Here is a 22384-nt window from a genome sequence, read left to right on the forward strand (position 1 = left end):
GGTATGGTAACTTGGTACTGCTATGGGGATGTAATGTAGGGGTATGGTAACTGGTACTGCTATGGGGATGTAATGTAGGGGTATGGTAACTGGTACTGCTATGGGGATGTAATGTAACTGGTACTGCTATGGGGATGTAATGAAGGGGTATGGTAACTGGTACTGCTATGGGGATGTAATGTAGGGGTATGGTAACTGGTACTGCTATGGGGATGTAATGTAACTGGTACTGCTATGGGGATGTAATGAAGGGGTATGGTAACTGGTACTGCTATGGGGATGTAATGTAGGGGTATGGTAACTGGTACTGCTATGGGGATGTAATGTAACTGGTACTGCTATGGGGATGTAATGTAGGGGTATGGTAACTGGTACTGCTATGGGGATGAAATGTAGGGGTATGGTAACTGGTACTGCTATGGGGATGTAATGAAGGGGTATGGTAACTGGTACTGCTATGGGGATGTAATGTAACTGGTACTGCTATGGGGATGTAATGTAGGGGTATGGTAACTGGTACTGCTATGGGGATGAAATGTAGGGGTATGGTAACTGGTACTGCTATGGGGATGTAATGAAGGGGTATGGTAACTGGTACTGCTATGGGGATGTAATGTAACTGGTACTGCTATGGGGATGTAATGAAGGGGTATGGTAACTGGTACTGCTATGGGGATGTAATGAAGGGGTATGGTAACTGGTACTGCTATGGGGATGTAATGTAGGGGTATGGTAACTGGTACTGCTATGGGGATGTAATGTAACTGGTACTGCTATGGGGATGTAATGTAGGGGTATGGTAACTGGTACTACTATGGGGATGTAATGTAGGGGTATGGTAACTGGTACTGCTATGGGGATGTAATGAAGGGGTATGGTAACTGGTACTGCTATGGGGATGTAATGTAGGGGTATGGTAACTGGTACTACTATGGGGATGTAATGAAGGGGTATGGTAACTGGTACTGCTATGGGGATGTAATGTAACTGGTACTGCTATGGGGATGTAATGAAGGGGTATGGTAACTGGTACTGCTATGGTGATGTAATGAAGGGGTATGGTAACTGGTACTACTATGGGGATGTAATGAAGGGGTATGGTAACTGGTACTGCTATGGGGATGTAATGTAACTGGTACTGCTATGGGGATGTAATGAAGGGGTATGGTAACTGGTACTGCTATGGTGATGTAATGTAACTGGTACTACTATGGGGATGTAATGTAACTGGTACTGCTATGGGGATGTAATGTAGGGGTATGGTAACTGGTACTGCTATGGGGATGTAATGTAGGGGTATGGTAACTGGTACTGCTATGGGGATGTAATGTAGGGGTATGGTAACTGGTACTACTATGGGGATGTAATGAAGGGGTATGGTAACTGGTACTGCTATGGGGATGTAATGTAGGGGTATGGTAACTGGTACTACTATGGGGATGTAATGAAGGGGTATGGTAACTGGTACTGCTATGGGGATGTAATGTAGGGGTATGGTAACTGGTACTACTATGGGGATGTAATGTAGGGGTATGGTAACTGGTACTGCTATGGGGATGTAATGAAGGGGTATGGTAACTGGTACTGCTATGGGGATGTAATGTAGGGGTATGGTAACTGGTACTGCTATGGGGATGTAATGTAGGGGTATGGTAACTGGTACTACTATGGGGATGTAATGAAGGGGTATGGTAACTGGTACTGCTATGGGGATGTAATGTAACTGGTACTGCTATGGGGATGTAATGAAGGGGTATGGTAACTGGTACTGCTATGGGGATGTAATGTAACTGGTACTGCTATGGGGATGTAATGTAGGGGTATGGTAACTGGTACTGCTATGGGGATGTAATGTAGGGGTATGGTAACTGGTACTGCTATGGGGATGTAATGTAGGGGTATGGTAACTGGTACTGCTATGGGGATGTAATGTAGGGGTATGGTAACTGGTACTGCTATGGGGATGTAATGTAACTGGTACTGCTATGGGGATGTAATGTAACTGGTACTGCTATGGGGATGTAATGAAGGGGTATGGTAACTGGTACTGCTATGGTGATGTAATGAAGGGGTATGGTAACTGGTACTGCTATGGGGATGTAATGTAACTGGTACTGCTATGGGGATGTAATGAAGGGGTATGGTAACTGGTACTGCTATGGGGATGTAATGTAACTGGTACTGATATGGGGATGTAATGTAGGGGTATGGTAACTGGTACTGCTATGGGGATGTAATGTAACTGGTACTGCTATGGGGATGTAATGAAGGGGTATGGTAACTGGTACTGCTATGGTGATGTAATGTAACTGGTACTGCTATGGGGATGTAATGAAGGGGTATGGTAACTGGTACTGCTATGGGGATGTAATGAAGGGGTATGGTAACTGGTACTGCTATGGGGATGAAATGTAGGGGTATGGTAACTGGTACTGCTATGGGGATGTAATGAAGGGGTATGGTAACTGGTACTGCTATGGGGATGTAATGTAACTGGTACTGCTATGGGGATGTAATGTAGGGGTATGGTAACTGGTACTACTATGGGGATGTAATGTAACTGGTACTGCTATGGGGATGTAATGTAACTGGTACTGCTATGGGGATGTAATGTAACTGGTACTGCTATGGGGATGTAATGTAACTGGTACTGCTATGGGGATGTAATGAAGGGGTATGGTAACTGGTACTGCTATGGGGATGTAATGTAACTGGTACTGCTATGGGGATGTAATGTAACTGGTACTGCTATGGGGATGTAATGTAACTGGTACTGCTATGGGGATGTAATGAAGGGGTATGGTAACTGGTACTGCTATGGGGATGTAATGTAGGGGTATGGTAACTGGTACTACTATGGGGATGTAATGAAGGGGTATGGTAACTGGTACTGCTATGGGGATGTAATGTAACTGGTACTGCTATGGGGATGTAATGTAACTGGTACTGCTATGGGGATGTAATGTAGGGGTATGGTAACTGGTACTGCTATGGGGATGTAATGAAGGAGTATGGTAACTGGTACTGCTATGGGGAAGTAATGTAACTGGTACTGCTATGGGGATGTAATGTAGGGGTATGGTAACTTGGTACTGCTATGGGGATGTAATGTAGGGGTATGGTAACTGGTACTGCTATGGGGATGTAATGTAGGGGTATGGTAACTGGTACTGCTATGGGGATGTAATGTAACTGGTACTGCTATGGGGATGTAATGAAGGGGTATGGTAACTGGTACTGCTATGGGGATGTAATGTAGGGGTATGGTAACTGGTACTGCTATGGGGATGTAATGTAACTGGTACTGCTATGGGGATGTAATGAAGGGGTATGGTAACTGGTACTGCTATGGGGATGTAATGTAGGGGTATGGTAACTGGTACTGCTATGGGGATGTAATGTAACTGGTACTGCTATGGGGATGTAATGTAGGGGTATGGTAACTGGTACTGCTATGGGGATGAAATGTAGGGGTATGGTAACTGGTACTGCTATGGGGATGTAATGAAGGGGTATGGTAACTGGTACTGCTATGGGGATGTAATGTAACTGGTACTGCTATGGGGATGTAATGTAGGGGTATGGTAACTGGTACTGCTATGGGGATGAAATGTAGGGGTATGGTAACTGGTACTGCTATGGGGATGTAATGAAGGGGTATGGTAACTGGTACTGCTATGGGGATGTAATGTAACTGGTACTGCTATGGGGATGTAATGAAGGGGTATGGTAACTGGTACTGCTATGGGGATGTAATGAAGGGGTATGGTAACTGGTACTGCTATGGGGATGTAATGTAGGGGTATGGTAACTGGTACTGCTATGGGGATGTAGATGTAACTGGTACTGCTATGGGGATGTAATGTAGGGGTATGGTAACTGGTACTACTATGGGGATGTAATGTAGGGGTATGGTAACTGGTACTGCTATGGGGATGTAATGAAGGGGTATGGTAACTGGTACTGCTATGGGGATGTAATGTAGGGGTATGGTAACTGGTACTACTATGGGGATGTAATGAAGGGGTATGGTAACTGGTACTGCTATGGGGATGTAATGTAACTGGTACTGCTATGGGGATGTAATGAAGGGGTATGGTAACTGGTACTGCTATGGTGATGTAATGAAGGGGTATGGTAACTGGTACTGCTATGGGGATGTAATGAAGGGGTATGGTAACTGGTACTGCTATGGGGATGTAATGTAACTGGTACTGCTATGGGGATGTAATGAAGGGGTATGGTAACTGGTACTGCTATGGTGATGTAATGTAACTGGTACTACTATGGGGATGTAATGTAACTGGTACTGCTATGGGGATGTAATGTAGGGGTATGGTAACTGGTACTGCTATGGGGATGTAATGTAGGGGTATGGTAACTGGTACTGCTATGGGGATGTAATGTAGGGGTATGGTAACTGGTACTACTATGGGGATGTAATGAAGGGGTATGGTAACTGGTACTGCTATGGGGATGTAATGTAGGGGTATGGTAACTGGTACTACTATGGGGATGTAATGAAGGGGTATGGTAACTGGTACTGCTATGGGGATGTAATGTAGGGGTATGGTAACTGGTACTACTATGGGGATGTAATGTAGGGGTATGGTAACTGGTACTGCTATGGGGATGTAATGAAGGGGTATGGTAACTGGTACTGCTATGGGGATGTAATGTAGGGGTATGGTAACTGGTACTGCTATGGGGATGTAATGTAGGGGTATGGTAACTGGTACTACTATGGGGATGTAATGAAGGGGTATGGTAACTGGTACTGCTATGGGGATGTAATGTAACTGGTACTGCTATGGGGATGTAATGAAGGGGTATGGTAACTGGTACTGCTATGGGGATGTAATGTAACTGGTACTGCTATGGGGATGTAATGTAGGGGTATGGTAACTGGTACTGCTATGGGGATGTAATGTAGGGGTATGGTAACTGGTACTGCTATGGGGATGTAATGTAGGGGTATGGTAACTGGTACTGCTATGGGGATGTAATGTAGGGGTATGGTAACTGGTACTGCTATGGGGATGTAATGTAACTGGTACTGCTATGGGGATGTAATGTAACTGGTACTGCTATGGGGATGTAATGAAGGGGTATGGTAACTGGTACTGCTATGGTGATGTAATGAAGGGGTATGGTAACTGGTACTGCTATGGGGATGTAATGAGGTATGGTAACTGGTACTGATATGGGGATGTAATGTAGGGGTATGGTAACTGGTACTGCTATGGGGATGTAATGTAACTGGTACTGCTATGGGGATGTAATGAAGGGGTATGGTAACTGGTACTGCTATGGGGATGTAATGTAACTGGTACTGCTATGGGGATGTAATGTAACTGGTACTGCTATGGGGATGTAATGTAGGGGTATGGTAACTGGTACTGCTATGGGGATGTAATGTAACTGGTACTGCTATGGGGATGTAATGTAGGGGTATGGTAACTGGTACTGCTATGGGGATGTAATGAAGGGGTATGGTAACTGGTACTGCTATGGGGATGTAATGTAACTGGTACTGCTATGGGGATGTAATGTAGGGGTATGGTAACTGGTACTGCTATGGGGATGTAATGTAACTGGTACTGCTATGGGGATGTAATGTAGGGGTATGGTAACTAGTACTACTATGGGGATGTAATGAAGGGGTATGGTAACTGGTACTGCTATGGGGATGTAATGAAGGGGTATGGTAACTGGTACTGCTATGGGGATGTAATGTAACTGGTACTGCTATGGGGATGTAATGTAGGGGTATGGTAACTGGTACTGCTATGGGGATGTAATGTAGGGGTATGGTAACTGGTACTGCTATGGGGATGTAATGAAGGGGTATGGTAACTGGTACTGCTATGGGGATGTAATGTAACTGGTACTGCTATGGGGATGTAATGTAACTGGTACTGCTATGGGGATGTAATGAAGGAGTATGGTAACTGGTACTGCTATGGGGATGTAATGTAGGGGTATGGTAACTGGTACTGCTATGGGGATGTAATGAAGGGGTATGGTAACTGGTACTGCTATGGGGATGTAATGTAACTGGTACTGCTATGGGGATGTAATGTAGGGGTATGGTAACTGGTACTGCTATGGGGATGTAATGAAGGGGTATGGTAACTGGTACTGCTATGGGGATGTAATGTAACTGGTACTGCTATGGGGATGTAATGTAGGGGTATGGTAACTAGTACTACTATGGGGATGTAATGAAGGGGTATGGTAACTGGTACTGGTATGGTGATGTAATGAAGGGGTATGGTAACTGGTACTGCTATGGGGATGTAATGAAGGGGTATGGTAACTGGTACTGCTATGGGGATGTAATGTAACTGGTACTGCTATGGGGATGTAATGTAGGGGTATGGTAACTGGTACTGCTATGGGGATGTAATGAAGGGGTATGGTAACTGGTACTGCTATGGGGATGTAATGTAGGGGTATGGTAACTGGTACTGCTATGGTGATGTAATGAAGGGGTATGGTAACTGGTACTGCTATGGTGATGTAATGAAGGGGTATGGTAACTGGTCCTGCTATGGGGATGTAATGAAGGGGTATGGTAACTGGTACTGCTATGGGGATGTAATGAAGGGGTATGGTAACTGGTACTGCTATGGGGATGTAATGTAACTGGTACTGCTATGGGGATGTAATGAAGGAGTATGGTAACTGGTACTGCTATGGGGATGTAATGTAGGGGTATGGTAACTGGTACTGCTATGGGGATGTAATGTAACTGGTACTACTATGGGGATGTAATGAAGGGGTATGGTAACTGGTACTGCTATGGGGATGTAATGAAGGGGTATGGTAACTGGTACTGCTATGGGGATGTAATGAAGGGGTATGGTAACTGGTACTGCTATGGGGATGTAATGAAGTGGTATGGTAACTGGTACTGCTATGGGGATGTAATGAAGGGGTATGGTAACTGGTACTGCTATGGGGATGTAATGTAACTGGTACTGTTATGGGGATGTAATGTAGGGGTATGGTAACTGGTACTGCTATGGGGATGTAATGTAACTGGTACTGCTATGGGGATGTAATGAAGGGGTATGGTAACTGGTACTGCTATGGGGATGTAATGTAGGGGTATGGTAACTGGTACTGCTATGGGGATGTAATGTAACTGGTACTGCTATGGGGATGTAATGAAGGGGTATGGTAACTGGTACTGCTATGGGGATGTAATGTAGGGGTATGGTAACTGGTACTGCTATGGGGATGTAATGAAGGGGTATGGTAACTGGTACTGCTATGGGGATGTAATGTAGGGGTATGGAAACTGGTACTACTATGGGGATGTAATGTAGGGGTATGGTAACTGGTACTGTTATGGGGATGTAATGTAGGGGTATGGTAACTGGTACTGCTATGGGGATGTAATGTAACTGGTACTGCTATGGGGATGTAATGAAGGGGTATGGTAACTGGTACTGCTATGGGGATGTAATGTAGGGGTATGGTAACTGGTACTGCTATGGGGATGTAATGAAGGGGTATGGTAACTGGTACTACTATGGGGATGTAATGTAGGGGTATGGTAACTGGTACTGTTATGGGGATGTAATGTAGGGGTATGGTAACTGGTACTGCTATGGGGATGTAATGTAACTGGTACTGCTATGGGGATGTAATGAAGGGGTATGGTAACTGGTACTACTATGGGGATGTAATGTAGGGGTATGGTAACTGGTACTGTTATGGGGATGTAATGTAGGGGTATGGTAACTGGTACTGCTATGGGGATGTAATGTAACTGGTACTGCTATGGGGATGTAATGTAGGGGTATGGTAACTGGTACTGCTATGGGGATGTAATGAAGGGGTATGGTAACTGGTACTGCTATGGGGATGTAATGAAGGGGTATGGTAACTGGTACTGCTATGGGGATGTAATGTAGGGGTATGGTAACTGGTACTACTATGGGGATGTAATGTAGGGGTATGGTAACTGGTACTACTATGGGGATGTAATGAAGGGGTATGGTAACTGGTACTGCTATGGGGATGTAATGTAGGGGTATGGTAACTGGTACTACTATGGGGATGTAATGTAGGGGTATGGTAACTGGTACTACTATGGGGATGTAATGAAGGGGTATGGTAACTGGTACTGCTATGGGGATGTAATGTAGGGGTATGGTAACTGGTACTACTATGGGGATGTAATGAAGGGGTATGGTAACTGGTACTGCTATGGGGATGTAATGTAACTGGTACTGCTATGGGGATGTAATGTAGGGGTATGGTAACTGGTACTGCTATGGGGATGTAATGTAGGGGTATGGTAACTGGTACTGTTATGGGGATGTAATGAAGGAGTATGGTAACTGGTACTGCTATGGGGATGTAATGTAACTGGTACTGCTATGGGGATGTAATGTAGGGGTATGGTAACTGGTACTGCTATGGGGATGTAATGTAGGGGTATGGTAACTGGTACTGTTATGGGGATGTAATGAAGGAGTATGGTAACTGGTACTGCTATGGGGATGTAATGTAACTGGTACTGCTATGGGGATGTAATGTAGGGGTATGGTAACTGGTACTGCTATGGGGATGTAATGTAACTGGTACTGCTATGGGGATGTAATGTAGGGGTATGGTAACTGGTACTGTTATGGGGATGTAATGAAGGAGTATGGTAACTGGTACTGCTATGGGGATGTAATGTAGGGGTATGGTAACTGGTACTGCTATGGGGATGTAATGAAGGGGTATGGTAACTGGTACTGCTATGGGGATGTAATGAAGGGGTATGGTAACTGGTACTACTATGGGGATGTAATGAAGGGGTATGGTAACTGGTACTGCTATGGGGGTGTAATGTAGGGGTATGGTAACTGGTACTGCTATGGGGATGTAATGAAGGGGTATGGTAACTGGTACTGCTATGGGGATGTAATGTAGGGGTATGGTAACTGGTACTACTATGGGGATGTAATGAAGGGGTATGGTAACTGGTACTGCTATGGGGGTGTAATGTAGGGGTATGGTAACTGGTACTGCTATGGGGATGTAATGAAGGGGTATGGTAACTGGTACTGCTATGGGGATGTAATGAAGGGGTATGGTAACTGGTACTACTATGGGGATGTAATGAAGGGGTATGGTAACTGGTACTGCTATGGGGGTGTAATGTAGGGGTATGGTAACTGGTACTGCTATGGGGATGTAATGAAGGGGTATGGTAACTGGTACTGCTATGGGGATGTAATGAAGGGGTATGGTAACTGGTACTACTATGGGGATGTAATGAAGGGGTATGGTAACTGGTACTGCTATGGGGGTGTAATGTAGGGGTATGGTAACTGGTACTGCTATGGGGATGTAATGAAGGGGTATGGTAACTGGTACTGCTATGGGGATGTAATGAAGGGGTATGGTAACTGGTACTGCTATGGGGATGTAATGTAGGGGTATGGTAACTGGTACTGCTATGGGGATGTAATGTAGGGGTATGGTAACTGGTACTGCTATGGGGATGTAATGTAGGGGTATGGTAACTGGTACTGCTATGGGGATGTAATGTAGGGGTATGGTAACTGGTACTACTATGGGGATGTAATGAAGGGGTATGGTAACTGGTACTGCTATGGGGATGTAATGTAGGGGTATGGTAACTGGTACTGCTATGGGGATGTAATGTAGGGGTATGGTAACTGGTACTGCTATGGGGATGTAATGAAGAGGTATGGTAACTGGTACTGCTATGGGGATGTAATGAAGGGGTATGGTAACTGGTACTGCTATGGGGATGTAATGTAGGGGTATGGTAACTGGTACTGCTATGGGGATGTAATGTAACTGGTACTGCTATGGGGATGTAATGAAGGGGTATGGTAACTGGTACTGCTATGGGGATGTAATGTAGGGGTATGGTAACTGGTACTGCTATGGGGATGTAATGTAACTGGTACTGCTATGGGGATGTAATGTAACTGGTACTGCTATGGGGATGTAATGTAACTGGTACTGCTATGGGGATGTAATGTAACTGGTACTGCTATGGGGATGTAATGAAGGGGTATGGTAACTGGTACTGCTATGGGGATGTAATGAAGGGGTATGGTAACTGGTACTGCTATGGGGATGTAATGAAGGGGTATGGTAACTGGTACTGCTATGGGGATGTAATGAAGGGGTATGGTAACTGGTACTGCTATGGGGATGTAATGTAACTGGTACTGCTATGGGGATGTAATGTAACTGGTACTGCTATGGGGATGTAAAGATGTCAGGTAACATGGGAGGTTTTGTAAAAGGGGTTTATAAATGAATAAAATGCAGTGTTTGGACCTACATGAGGTCACAGAGGGTCGTCCTACTTTCTGATAGAGAGAGCAGCGATCAGTGTAAAACCTGTCCTCCGTGATAAAACTAAGTGCACTATGATAAATTGGATCTAGTGGTTTCACCCCTTCCCTTTTATGTCCGGAACAGGGTTTGAAATCATTAAAATACTATTTTGTCGTAATATTTTATTTTATTTTATTTTTTTATTTAACCTTTATTTAACCAGGTAGGCAAATTGAGAACACGTTCTCATTTACAATTGCGACCTGGCCAAGATAAAGCAAAGCAGTTCGACACATACAACAACACATAGTTACACATGGAGTAAAACAAACATATAGTCAATGATACAGTGAAAAAAAAATAAGTCTATATACAATGTGAGCAAGTGAGGTGAGATAAGGGAGGTGAAGGCAAACAAATATATGTATAAATAAATAAAAATATAAAAAGGCCATGGTGGCGAAGTAAATACAACACAGCAAGTAAAATAAAACTAAAAAACACTGGAATGGTTGGTTTGCAGTGGAAGAAAGCGCAAAGTAGAGACAGAAATAATGGGGTGCAAAGGAGCAAAATAAATAAATAAATACAGTAGGTAAAGAGGTAGTTGTTTGGGCTAAATTATAGATGGGCTATGTACAGGTGCAGTAATCTATGAGCTGCTCTGACAGCTGGTGCTTAAAGCTAGTGAGGGAGATAAGTGTTTCCAGTTTCAGAGATTTTTGTAGTTCGTTCCAGTCATTGGCAGCAGAGAACTGGAAGGAGAGGCGGCCAAAGGAAGAATTGGTTTTGGGGGTGACCAGAGAGATAAACCTGCTGGAGCGCGTGCTACAGGTAGGTGTTGCTATGGTGACCAGCGAGCTGAGATAAGGGGGGACTTTACCTAGCAGGGTCTTGTAGATGACCTGGAACCAGTGGGTTTGGCGACGAGTATGAAGCGAGGGCCAGCCAACGAGAGTGTACAGGTCGCAGTGGTGGGTAGTATATGGGGCTTTGGTGACAAAACGGATGGCACTGTGATAGACTGCATCCAATTTATTGAGTAGGGTTTTGGAGGCTATTTTGTAAATGACATCACCGAAGTCGAGGATTGGTAGGATGGTCAGTTTTACAAGGGTATGTTTGGCAGCATGAGTGAAGGATGCTTTGTTGCGGAATAGGAAGCCAATTCTAGATTTAACTTTGGATTGGAGATGTTTGATGTGAGTCTGGAAGGAGAGTTTACAGTCTAACCAGACACCTAGGTATTTGTAGTTGTCCACATATTCTAGGTCAGAGCCGTCCAGAGTAGTGATGTTGGACAGGCGGGCAGGTGCAGGCAGCGATCGGTTGAAGAGCATGCATTTAGTTTTACTTGTATTTAAGAGCAATTGGAGGCCACGGAAGGAGAGTTGTATGGCATTGAAGCTCGCCTGGAGGGTTGTTAACACAGTGTCAAAAGAAGGGCCAGAAGTATACAGAATAGTGTCGTCTGCGTAGAGGTGGATCAGAGAATCACCAGCAGCAAGAGCGACATCATTGATGTATACAGAGAAGAGAGTCGGTCCAAGAATTGAACCCTGTGGCACCCCCATGGAGACTGCCAGAGGCCCGGACAACAGACCCTCCGATTTGACACACTGAACTCGATCAGAGAAGTAGTTGGTGAACCAGGCGAGGCAATCATTAGAGAAACCAAGGCTGTCGAGTCTGCCGATGAGGATGTGGTGATTGACAGAGTCAAAAGCCTTGGCCAGGTCAATGAATACGGCTGCACAGTATTGTTTCCTATCGATGGCGGTTAAGATATCGTTTATGACCTTGAGCGTGGCTGAGGTGCACCCATGACCAGCTCTGAAACCAGATTGCATAGCGGAGAAGGTATGGTGGGATTCGAAATGGTCGGTAATCTGTTTGTTGACTTGGCTTTCGAAGACCTTAGAAAGGCAGGGTAGGATAGATATAGGTCTGTAGCTGTTAGGGTCAAGAGTGTCCCCCCCTTTGAAGAGGGGGATAACCGCAGCTGCTTTCCAATCTTTGGGAATCTCAGACGACACGAAAGAGAGGTTGAAAAGGCTAGTAATAGGGGTGGCAACAATTTCAGCAGATAGTTTTAGAAAGAAAGGGTCCAGATTATCTAGCCCGGCTGATTTGTAAGGGTCCAGATTTTGCAGCTCTTTTAGAACATCAGCTGACTGTATTTGGGAGAAAGAGAAATGGGGAAGGCTTGGGCGAGTAGCAGAGGGGAGGGCAGTGCTGTTGTCCGGGGTAGGGGTAGCCAGGTGGAAAGCATGGCCAGCCGTAGAAAAATGCTTATTGAAATTCTCAATTATAGTGGATTTGTCGGTGGTGACAGTGTTTCCTATCTTCAGAGCAGTTGGAAGCTGGGAGGAGGTGTTCTTATCCTCCATGGACTTTACAGTGTCCCAGAACTTTTTTGAATTTGTGTTGCAGGAAGCAAATTTCTGCTTGAAAAAGCTAGCCTTGGCTTTTCTAACTGCCTGTGTATACTGGTTTCTAGCTTCCCTGAAAAGTTGCATATCACGGGGGCTGTTCGATGCTAATGCAGAACGCCATAGGATGTTTTTCTGTTGGTTAAGGGCAGTCAGGTCAGGAGAGAACCAAGGGCTATATCTGTTCCTGGTTCTAAATTTCTTGAATGGGGCATGCTTATTCAAGATGGTGAGGAAGGCATTTAAAAAAAATGTCCAGGCATCCTCTACTGACGGGATGAGATCAATATCCTTCCAGGATACCTCGGCCAGGTCGATTAGAAAGGCCTGCTCGCTGAAGTGTTTCAGGGAGCGTTTGACAGTGATGAGTGGAGGTCGTTTGACCGCTGACCCATTACGGATGCAGGCAATGAGGCAGTGATCGCTGAGATCTTGGTTGAAAACAGCAGAGGTGTATTTGGAGGGCAAGTTTGTTAGGATGATATCTATGAGGGTACCCGTGTTTACGGAATTGGGGTGGTACCTGGTAGGTTCATTGATAATTTGTGTGAGATTGAGGGCATCAAGCTTAGATTGTAGGGTGGCTGGGGTGTTAAGCATGTTAAAATTTAGGTCGCCTAGCAGCACGAGCTCTGAAGATAGATGGGGGGCAATCAGTTCACATATAGTGTCCAGAGCACAGCTGGGGGCAGAGGGTGGTCTATAGCAGGCGGCAACGGTGAGAGACTTGTTTTTAGAGAGGTGGATTTTTAAAAGTAGAAGTTCAAATTGTTTGGGAACAGACCTGGATAGTAAAACAGAACTCTGCAGGCAATCTTTGCAATAGATTGCAACACCGCCCCCTTTGGCCGTTCTATCTTGTCTGAAAATCTTGTAGTTGGGGATGAAAATGTCAGAATTTTTGGTGGTCTTTCTAAGCCAGGATTCAGACACGGCTAAAACATCCGGGTTGGCAGAGTGTGCTAAAGCAGTGAACAAAACAAACTTAGGGAGGAGGCTTCTAATGTTAACATGCATGAAGCCAAGGCTATTACGGTTACAGAAGTCATCAAAAGAGAGCGCCTGGGGAATAGGAGTGGAGCTAGGTACTGCAGGGCCTGGACACCTCTACATCACCAGAGGAACAGAGGAGGAGTAGGATAAGGGTACGGCTAAAAGCTATGAGAATTGGTCGTCTAGAACTTCTAGAGCAGAGAGTAAAAGGAAGTTTCTGGGGGCGATAAAATAGCTGAAAGGAATAATGTACAGACAAAGGTATGGTAGGATGTGAATACAGTGGAGGTAAACCTAGGTATTGAGTGATGATGAGAGAGATATTGTCTCTAGAAACATCATTGAAACCAGGTGATGTCATCGCATATGTGGGTGGTGGAACTGTGAGGTTGGATATGGTATAGTGGTCAGGGCTAGAGGCCCTACAGTGAAATAAGCCAATAAACACTAACCAGAACAGCAATGGACAAGGCATATTTACATTAAGGAGAGGCATGCTTAATCGAGTGATCAATAAGGGTCCAGTGAGTAGAGGTTGGTTGGGGTCACGGCGATCCAGACAGCTGGCCGGGTAGATGGCTATCGGTAGCAAGATAGCATAGTATGGAAGTCTATTTGTAGATACCTCGTGCGTTTCCGTCGTTAGGTTAGTGGGGTTCCGTGTGGTAGAGGGGATCAATCCAAATTGGCAAAATAGATATAGTGACCCAAGAAAAAAAATAAAATAATTGTCCGATATACTTATTCAGATAGCAGCCGATAAGACAGCTAACGGTTAGCGGGCCCCAGATGAGCGTTCAGGTAACGTCGGGACGGAGGTGCCAGTTGGATAACTCCCTCGGGCAGATAACGTCGGCAGTCAGTCGTGAAGGCCCGGTGGGGCTCCGTATCTGCAGCAACAACAAAACAACAAAAAACGGGTCCGGATAGGTGACTGTAGCCCAGGAATGGCTGATGGAACTCCTCAGCTGGCTAGCTCCGGAATGATTTGAGTTTGCTCCGGGATCGACGTAAGCCAGTAGTCACACGGTTTGCAGCTAGCTAGCTGCAAATGTCCAGAGCCTGCGGCTGAAATCCGGGGAAACTGAGAGAAAAAAAGTCCCGGAATGCTCCGGTCCGAGTCGCGTTGCACAAAAGTGCCGGTAGATTATCGAGCTAAAGGAATAGCTGATGACCACAAAACGTGGGCAGCTGAAACACCAACGCTAGCCAGCAGACCGGCTAATTTCTGGGCAGCTACAGATTAGCTTCTGGCTAGCTATCGGATAGCTTCTGGTTAGCTTTCTGGCTAGCTTCTGAATTAGCCCCTGGCTAGCTTCCACGGTGGTTTTTCAGATTTGAGGTAAATAATACTTTTTTGTAATTGGTGAAGCGGGTTGCAGGAAAGCTTTTGCAGGGAAGCTTTTGTAGTTGAGTTCTTGGATAATAAAATATATAAAAGATATGCGAAGAAAGGTGTAAATATATATATATACAGGACACGACAATACGAAACAGAAATGACGTCTGAACTGCTAAGCCATCTTGGACAAATATATACACCATGACCCTCCATCTGTTTTTATTAAGGGTCTCAACAGGTACAACATTACACCCGCCTCCCAAATAGTGACATCCTTGATGTGCCGGGTCAATTAGACCCATCATTTGACCCCCCACAATATGTCCTTGACTTTGGTCCATATCACTTTTGAACGGTTTGTCCTTGAAACAAGCGTATTCTTGCAAAGGATTGCTGAAATTACGCTGACCACATAGATATATGTATGATTTCCCTACGATACTCGGAGGCTAAGCAATTTCAATGCAATTTGACCTTTAACCTTGATTTTTGTGTTAGGTAAGGATATGCTAACCGTGAGGATCTTAAGGATATGCTAACCGTGAGGATCATAAGGATATGCTAACCGTGAGGATCATAAGGATATGCTAACCGTGAGGATCATAAGGATATGCTAACCGTGAGGATCATAAGGATATGCTAACCGTGAGGATCATAAGGATATGCTAACCGTGAGGATCATAAGGATATGCTAACCGTGAGGACCTTAAGGATATGCTAACCGTGAGGATCATAAGGATATGCTAACCGTGAGGATCATAAGGATATGCTAACCGTGAGGACCTTAAGGATATGCTAACCGTGAGGATCATAAGGATATGCTAACCGTGAGGATCATACGGATATGCTAACCGTGAGGACCTTAAGGATATGCTAACCGTGAGGACCTTAAGGATATGCTAACCGTGAGGATCATGAGGATATGCTAACAGTGAGGATCATAAGGATATGCTAACCGTGAGGATCTTAAGGATATGCTAACCGTGAGGATCTTAAGGATATGCTAACCGTGAGGATCTTAAGGATATGCTAACCGCGAGGATCTTAAGGATATGCTAACCGTGAGGATCATAAGGATATGCTAACCGTGAGGACCTTAAGGATATGTTAACCGTGAGGATCATAAGGATATGCTAACCGTGAGGATCATAAGGATATGCTAACCGTGAGGACCTTAAGGATATGCTAACCGTGAGGACCTTAAGGATATGCTAACCGTGAGGATCATAAGGATATGCTAACCGTGAGGATCATAAGGATATGCTAACCGTGAGGACCTTAAGGATATGCTAACCGTGAGGACCTTAAGGATATGCTAACCGTGAGGACCTTAAGGATATGCTAACCGTGAGGATCTTAAGGATATGCTAACCGTGAGGATCATAAGGATATGCTAACAGTGAGGATCATAAGGATATGCTAACCGTGAGGATCTTAAGGATATGCTAACCGTGAGGATCTTAAGGATATGCTAACCGCGAGGATCTTAAGGATATGCTAACCGTGAGGATCATAAGGATATATGTATGTTTTCCCTGTGATGTTCAGAGTCCGAGGGACAGTGATCTGAAGTTATGCTAAAAAATAGCAAAAGAATGTCACAAATGTTTTAAAATGTCATAATTTAATTCAATCAAACATTTGGCTCTACATTTTGAACACTTGTGTCTATCAACTCAGGAGAAAAGGCATATGAAAGAGGACTTTCTCAGCTACTGGAAAATACATTTTGGGAGGTTAAAATCCTATGTTGATGATCTTGATGTACTTAGTGAACTTACTGTTCACCCAGAACATGGCTCCTGTATAGCCTTTTCCAACATAAGGAACAGTTAATGAAATGGCAGCTTCATTCTACCATTTAGTGAGAGACTATTCTACAGAAACCTATTTCTGTAGAAGTCGTACATTTTTTTTCTCAGCTTCTTAGCTAACTCATCAGTATGCTTTTTAAAGGACAGTTTATCGTCTATCGTAAATGCCCAGATATTTGTAAGCCTAGTTTTTGTGTGCTCAAGAAAACAACATACACTGAATGTACAAAACATTCGGATGACCTTCCTAATATACAGTTGCACCCCCTTTTGTCCTCAGAACAGCCTTCATTTGTCGGGGTATGGACTCTACAAGGTGTTGAAAAGCTTTCCACAGGGAGGGTGGCCCATGTTTACTCCAATGCTTCCCACAGTTGTGTCAAGTTGGCTGGTAGTGGATCTCTACTCTGAATAGCTCGTTCCATCTCATCCCACAGATGCTCAATGTGATTGAGATCTGGTGACTGGGCAGGCCACTGCAGTAAGCTGAATTCACTGTCATGTCTGTGGAACCATTCCTGGATAATCTTAGCCTTGTGGCATGGGGCATTAAACATCTATTTGCAGATGGATACACTGCTGCCGTGAAGGGATGCACCTGCTTGACAATGATGTTCAGATATCCTGTGGCATTCAAACGTTGCTCCACTTTTATCAAGGGGCCTAATGTGTGCCATGAAAACACACCCCACACCATCGCACCACCACCAGCCTGCAATGTCGACACGCAGCATGATGGACGCATGTACTTATGTGGTTTTCTCCATACCCTAGTCCTCCCGTCAGCATAAAACAGCAGGAACTGGGATTCATCAGACCAGGCAATGTTATTCAAATGTTCCAGTGTCCATTTTGTTTTTTGTTCCTTATTCCACTGCAACTGCAGGTTCTTGTTTTTTTTGTTCCTGAAAGAAGTGGAACTCTGTAAGGTCGTCGGCACCCATTTTCCATTCGTGTCAAGGTAGGATAAGTTGTGCATTCTTTTATGGGTCTTTGGGCACCAATGTTGTACTGGACTGTCAGTTTGACTAACTGCAGCCCGTCTGTTGCTCTGCACAAGTCGTGTCAGCCTCCTTTGTCCTCTTTCATCAATAAACTGTTTTCCACCGCTGGCCTGTCATTGGCTGGATGTCCTTTTGGGTGGTGGACCATTCTTGATGCACACAGGAAACTGTTGATCGTGAAATTACTCTTTTTTTTTTTTTAAAGGCACTTCAATATTTTTTCTTGCCTATTCCCCCCTCTGAATGGCACACATACACAATCCATGTCTCAGGGCTTAACAGTCCTTCTTTAACCTGTCTCCTTTCCTTCATCTACACTGATTTGAAGTTGATTTAAAAGCCGACATCATTAAAGGGATCATATCTTTTCACCTGGATTCCCCTGGTCAGTCAATGTCCTGGGATGTTTTGTATACTCAGTGTGTACAGGGCCTTCAGAAAGTATTCACACCCTTTTTTCAACCTTTTGATGTTACATCCTGAGTTTAAACAATTATTAAATAGAGATTTTGTGTCACAATACACCCTAACCCATACCCCTAACACCTAACCCCTAACCCTAACCCCTAACCCTAACCCCTAACCCTAACCCCTAACCCCTAACCCATACCCCTAACACCTAACCCCTAACCCATACCCCTAACCTCTAACCCCTAAATGTCAAAGTGGAATTGTGTTTGTATATATATATATAAAAAATACTAATAAAAATGAAAAGCTTAAATGTCTTGAGTCAATAAGTATTCAACCCCTTTGTTATGGCTGAAGATGTTCAGGAGTAAAACTGTGCTTAACAAGTCACATAATAAGTTGCATGGACTCACTCTGTGTTCAATAATAGTCTTTATCATGATTTTTTTTTGATGACTACCTCATCTCTGTACCCCACACATACAATTATCTGTAAGGTAGTGGTGAATTTCAAGCCCAGAGTCAACAAACAAAGACCAGGGAGGTTTTTCAATGCCTCGCATAGAAGGGAACCTATTGGTAGAGATAAAATAAGCAGACTGAATATCCTTTTGGCAAAGTTATGAATTACACTGTGGATGGTGTATCGATACAGGCGTCCTTCCTAACTCAGTTGCCGGAGAGGAAGGAAACCGCTCAGGGATTTCACCATGAGGCCAATGGTGACTTTAAAACAGTTACAGAGTTTAATGGCTGTGATAGGAGAAAACTGAGGATGGATCAACAACATTGTAGTTACTCTAAAATACTAACCTAATTGACAGAGTGAAAAGAAGGAAGCCTGTACAGAATAAAATATATTTCAAAACATGCACACTGTTTGCAATAAGGCACTTAAGTAATGCTGCAAAAAATGTGGCAAAGAAATTAACTTTATGTCCTCATTACAAAGTGTTATTTTTGGGACAAATCGAAGACAACACATCACTGGGTACCGTGCTTCATATTTTCAAGCATGGTGGTGGCTGCATCATGTTATGGGTATGCTTGTCATTGGCAAGGACTAGGTTTTTTAAGATAAAAATAAATGGAATAGAGCTAAGCACAGGCAAAATCATGGAGGAAAACTTGGTTCAGTCTGCTTTCCAACAGACAATGGGAGATGAATTCACCTTTACGCTCGACAATAACCTAAAACACAAGGCCAAATATACACAGGAGTTGCTTACCAACACAACATTGAATATTCCTTAGTGGCCTAGTTATAGTTTGGACTTAAATCGGCTTCAAAATCTATAGCAAGACTTGAAAATCACTTTTTAGCAATGATCAACAACCAACTTGACAGAATTCCGAAGATTCAACATTACAGTGGTGGAAAAAGTACTCAATGTCATACTTGAGTAAAAGTAAAGATGCCTTCATAGAAAATGACTCAAGTAAAAGTGAAATTCACCCAGTAAAATACTACTTGAGTTAAAGTCTAAAAGGATTTGGTTTTAAGTATACTTAAGTGTCAAAAGTAAAAGTATAAATCATTTCAAATTCCTCACTAAGCAAACCAGGGGGCACCATTTTCTTGCCTTAAAATTGTACTTATAGCCAGGGGCGCTCTCTAACACTAGGCATGACCAGGGATGTTCTCTTGATAAGTGCGTGAATTTGACAATTTTCCTGTCCTGCTAAGCATTCAAAATGTAATGAGTACTTTTGGGTGTCAGGGAAAATGTATATAGTAAAAAGTATATTCATTTCTTTAGGAATGTAGTGAAGTAAAAGTAAAAGTTGACAGAAATGTAAAGTATTTAAAAGTATTTTTAACTTAAGTACTTTACACCACTGCAACATTCTAATTCATAAACATCTTAATCTTTTTAAACTCAGTCACTCTCCAGATTAATTTGTGGTAGTTGTGATTGTCAGTACTGTATCTAGAGACCAACACCTTTTACAACATATTGTCTTTCTTCACCCTAATAATTCTGACTTCTACCTTTTTAGATTAAACTTCATGAAGACCAAGGGGGAAACGATTTATTCTTCCACAGGCTCTTTTTAGGCCAGTTTTGAAGTGTTTAGCCCAGTGTAGACCGGAGCCCTAGGTTGCTTAGTGGTTAGGGTGTTGGGCCAGTAACCAAAAGGTTGCTGGATTGAATCCCTGAGCTGACAAGGTAAAAACATCTGTTGTTCTCCCCCTGAACAAGGCAGTTTAACCCACTGTTCCCCGGTAGGCCGTCATTGTAAATAAGAATTTGATGTTTACCAACTTGCCTAGTTAAATTATAAAATGTAAAAAAAGACTGGGCAGTGTTGGCCCAAAGTACTATCGGTCATGCAATCTCTGAAGGCCCTGCCAAAGGTGTTTCTAACATGTGTTGTCTCAGGGGGGGTGAATACTTATTTAATCAAAATATATTAGTTTTCAATTCTTCTTATACTTGGGACATTACAGAGTATTTTGTGTAGATTCTTGTCCCAAAAATTACAATTGAATTAAATCCATTTTAATCCGACTTTGTAACACAACAAAATATGGGGAAAAGTCCAGGGTTGTGAATACTATCTGAAGACACTTTGTTTAATCTGCATTCAATACTAATTTCAGGTCAAAAAATATTTTCTGTAAAACAATGAAAGCAGACTGTAGTTTAGATAGAGCCTGGTCAACAGTGGGGGCAATAGAATACACAACACCATCGTCCGGCATAAACCTGCAGATATTTTGTATTTTGTTACAGACAAACCAATATTGTTCATGTAGACGGTATATTACTCTCTCTCTCTCAGAAGACAGTTTTTTTTATCTTCCTCTATTGGCAGTGTTGCCTAGGAACAAGTGTTGATTGATTGGTAGCAATGTCATTTGCTATAAGAACGTATAACTAGAAGAAAATGTAAGCGACAGTCTCATCATTCTTGTTATTTAGCTGTTTGGAGTTGGTCGCCGTAACTCTGACAAACAGGAAGACACGGTGTGGAAATCATGTATATTTATAGTTGTACTTTCAGACACTGCCAGGAGAGAGGAGGAGAGATGATGATGAGGATGAGGAGGGAACGAGGAATTTTTGGACAAGTAACTAGTAACTGTAACGGATTAAATAGAGAAAGTGACCTATCCAACCCTGCGTACAGCGCGGTTGTAAGCTGTTGGGCTGTTATGCTTTTGATGTGGTAGGCTGTAGTGTTTTGTTGTTGCTGTGCTAGGCTGTAGTGTTTTGTTGTTGCTGTGCTAGGCTGTAGTGTTTTGTTGTTGCTGTGCTAGGCTGTAGTGCTTTGTTGTTGCTGTGCTAGGCTGTAGTGTTTTGTTGTTGCTGTGCTAGGCTGTAGTGTTTTGTTGTTGCTGTGCTAGGCTGTAGTGCTTTGTTGTTGCTGTGCTAGGCTGTAGTGTTTTGTTGTTGCTGTGCTAGGCTGTAGTGTTTTGTTGTTGCTGTGCTAGGCTGTAGTGTTTTGTTGTTGCTGTGCTAGGCTGTAGTGTTTTGTTGTTGCTGTGCTAGGCTGTAGTGCTTTGTTGTTGCTGTGCTAGGCTGTAGTGTTTTGTTGTTGCTGTGCTAGGCTGTAGTGTTATGTTGTTGCTGTGCTAGGCTGTAGTGTTTTGTTGTTGCTGTGCTAGGCTGTAGTGTTTTGTTGTTGCTGTGCTAGGCTGTAGTGTTTTGTTGTTGCTGTGCTAGGCTGTAGTGTTTTGTTGTTGCTGTGCTAGGCTGTAGTGCTTTGTTGTTGCTGTGCTAGGCTGTAGTGTTTTGTTGTTGCTGTGCTAGGCTGTAGTGTTTTGTTGTTGCTGTGCTAGGCTGTAGTGTTTTGTTGTTGCTGTGCTAGGCTGTAGTGTTTTGTTGTTGCTGTGCTAGGCTGTAGTGTTTTGTTGTTGCTGTGCTAGGCTGTAGTGTTTTGTTGTTGCTGTGCTAGGCTGTAGTGTTATGCAGAGTGTTTAGGCTGTAGATGGCGACCCAACTGTTTTGAGCCCCACCTGTTTTGAGGCCCACCTGTTTAGCAAAATAAAAATAAAAATAAAATAAATATATATATATACATATACAGTACTATTTCCAGGGTCTTTCTTTCTTTTTT

Source organism: Salvelinus alpinus, chromosome 7 (assembly GCF_045679555.1).
Source record: "Salvelinus alpinus chromosome 7, SLU_Salpinus.1, whole genome shotgun sequence".
Lineage (NCBI taxonomy): Eukaryota > Metazoa > Chordata > Actinopteri > Salmoniformes > Salmonidae > Salvelinus > Salvelinus alpinus.